Source organism: Felis catus, chromosome A1 (genome assembly GCF_018350175.1).
Source record: "Felis catus isolate Fca126 chromosome A1, F.catus_Fca126_mat1.0, whole genome shotgun sequence".
Taxonomy (NCBI): Eukaryota; Metazoa; Chordata; class Mammalia; order Carnivora; family Felidae; genus Felis; species Felis catus.
Genome location: NC_058368.1, coordinates 31,346,473 through 31,350,087, shown reverse-complemented (window position 1 = coordinate 31,350,087; position 3,615 = coordinate 31,346,473).

The following is a 3,615-nucleotide window of genomic DNA, read 5'->3' as shown; positions in this document are numbered from 1 at the left end:
GCAAATTCCTCTTTATCTGGCTACAAGCGTATTTGCCTTATAGAATCTCATAAAACTGTATGCTTGTTTTGTTTGGTTTACTATAGCTGTTAATTTTCAAAGATGGACTAAAATGTCTAAAGTATTTCTACAATAAAGAATTAGTCATAATAATATACCCTTCCAATATTTTGGTTACCCCTTCATCCATTCTGGCTCCATGATGAAAATAATTGATAAGAACAAGTACTGAGCTGAACATTACAACATGTCCTGGTGTTATATCTACACTGAGAGGAATCCACTTGACAGATTTGCCCGATACTACAACAATGTGTCACACTGAAGCTAACTAGTGACAAGCCAAAAGAACACCAAAATTTCCAAGCATAAATTTCTTCATATATTGGAAAGTAAGAAATATTTATCTTTTTAAATAATAACTGAAAACCTATATTAATTTTGGCTGCTTAATTCTTTTTCTCTGAATCCGAACAGAATTAAAGTATCACTTTCTTCTTTTTCCTTCAGTGTTTTAATATTCACTGGATGTTACTTTAGCCAACAAAAAAATTTAAAAACTCAGAAAATTGTCCAAACTCGAAAACAAAATAAAATCAAAGAAAAAAATTAATTTGGCTAACAAATCCAAGTCTCTATTGAGAGCCCATAATGAAAACTAACTTTATCTATACGCCCCTTCAAACAGACACTACAGTACAGTATAATTGTGTACCAAACATCCTTTTAAATTTATTTTTGCTTTAAATGTGTGCTTTACTAAAAACTATACAAGTCAATGAGCTCAAAATGAAAGTACTATTTTTACAGTGATATGTACCTACAATAACATTCAGTATAAAATGTGTAAGGTACTCAGTGCTATGATTTGTGCGGATAATGGTAAACACTCTTTTATAGTAATAAAATATATGTCTATAGTGAACAATTCTAGCTATTTACATCCCAGATTTTCAGATACTGGAAAGCATTTCCTACTCTAATAAGTCTTACAAATACTATGTGTATTTAGTAGGAGGAGGAAGGATAGAGAGAGAGAGACAGACAGAGAGTGAGACAAAGAGTCCTCTTGATTCAGAAAAATTGTCTTATGTTCTTACATTAGAACCAATTGTGTAATTCATCAAATAGGCATATTATTCAATTCACAAAATATTTCTAAGTAAATATCACAATAGACTGAATTGTGTAGAACAAATTATAAAAATAATAATAATAATAATTCAAATCACAACACCAAAATGTGTTTTTCTTGCCTCCAAAGTATTTTTATCCTAAACCAGTAACTCATTCATAGCTCATTAAAAAGAGAAAAAAAGAGCTGTCAGTGTTTGGTAGCTGCCATTTCCTTAAGGGATTAAATTTAGTACTGAAAATCTGGTTTGGTAAAATTTCTAATTTAAACATTTGGACAACCGTATAGTTGTTCGCATAATTTTGCCTTTTACTATTTCTGTCTGAAATGTTAATCACAATTCTGGGACCCCTAACAGTTTAACATGCCAATTGCTATCAGTTTGTGAAGTAATTGAGGATGGCAGCAAGATTTTCTCAGAAAGTACTTAGTGATGAATTGGAATTTTCTAAAATCTTATCAAACTTAACATGTATCTCTCTTGAAATATCTGCATAAATACAGAAGATGTGGACATATGTGATATTTAGATTTTATGACATAATAACATGAAAAACACTGTTTTAATATATTCACTCATAATCAACAGCAACTATGAAATAAAGTGTTCTCTCTGCAAAAATTATAAAAAATGTAAATCTTCAATTTTGACACTCATGTGTTTTTTAAGTACCAAAGCACATTTATATATTTTCTTTAAAAAATCTTTATTTATTTTTGAGAGAGAAAGCTAGCAGGGGAGGGGCAGAGAGAGAGGGGGACAGAGGATCCAAAGCGGGTTCTGCACTGACAGCAGAGAGCCTAATGCAGGGCTCAAACTCACAAACTGTGAGATCATGACCTGAGCTGAAGGCGGATGCTTAACCAACTGAGCCACCCAGGGGCCCCTTCCTTTATATATTTTCAAAGAAAGGTAAAACATTTATTTGTGCTTTTATCTATACATAGACATTTTCAAACACATACTCAAGCTGAATATATATATTTTACTGAAACTTCAGTATGGTATTTGATCACCAATTTATGATAAAAGTTCATGTGTGGGGTTCCGTGATCTAGTGTTCTCATCCCGCAATCAAAGACAACATCTATAAGCTGTGAGGTCCATTAGAAAAACTGAAGAACACATTGAAGTAGACATTGGAGGAGCAAATTTCTCTAGATGGTGTCCATACTTCAAAATACAAAATCCCAACAGATGGGAGCAACAGTAAGCGCTGTAAATCAGTTGGGAAAATGATGAGTTAAAGAAAAGTTTGAATGGAGAAATGTACGTAGGCTATTGTTTTTTATCAACTTCAAAGATCCTTTCAAAGTTTGACTCTCAAAAACAACCTTTCACTCTTACAGTGGATTTTGGAAAAACATTTTGCATTTTGGAAAAAATCTCAGTTTGGCAAATTAAGGAAACAATAAACTAAAAAATTCATATCTAAATGCCCTGAAGTCTCGCTGTAACATGACCTACTATAAGATGAATTTCTGTCTGAGGTATTTCTATCTCATACTTCCTCCAAGGGAATTCATTAGAGAAAGAAGAAAAAGAATCTAGTGGTAACATTTTTTAACCTGTAACAGAGTAATGTGGTGTTGACCATACCATAAACTCCAAAAGAGGATAAGATCAGGGGGCATTTTTTACAGTGTAGTCAAAAAAAGTTTTATAAGATCACCACATAAGATCTATTTGTTCATTTATTTGTTCCTTATCCGCTAGTCGCATCATACATTTTTCGTCACTCCCAGCGGTTTATAAAACATAAAACAATAAACCTCTAATGAAAATCCTTAATAAAGGCATCTTTATTGACAAAGTGAAATAGAAAATGCAGAAAATATTCTGTGTTTCATGGGTATAGACCTAATGTGTTCAATTATGCTCAAGTCTTCAACGAATAAGATGAATTCAGCATATGTAGGTGGGCTGTTATCCCAGCAACACGTAGAATTAGCAAAAATCTTTCCTTGCTGAAAATCCTAATGCTGAATACCTAATACCTGAGACGGTAATAGAAATGGAACACAAGGAGAAAGTATCATCATCACATAGGATTCTCTTCTGTAAAGAAATATAAGTAAATGCCTACTTACTTTGCTAAATAACAAAAAGACAAAGGCACATGCATATTATGTAGGTGACCTGGCTAAATCCAAAAACAAATGCACTAAATAATTTAGTAGGAAAAATGTTATTTTTCCTGTCTTATTATGTAACCAAAGTCAGAGATGGTGAATACTTTCCTGATGACAATTTCTTAGATTTGCTACAATTCTGGCACAGTGGCGCCCTCCTACCTTTTACTACACTCTCCTTATGTGTGTAACTAGTTCAGGTAATACCTGTATTCAAAATTGTGTGATTATTTTCAAATCTCCCACTTCATGAAAGAAGTCATTTTTCTGTGTCCGTTCCCTAGTTTTTATATTTTTTCCCCATTCTACATAATTTGAGTGAAATGTTATCTACTTCATTTATTTGC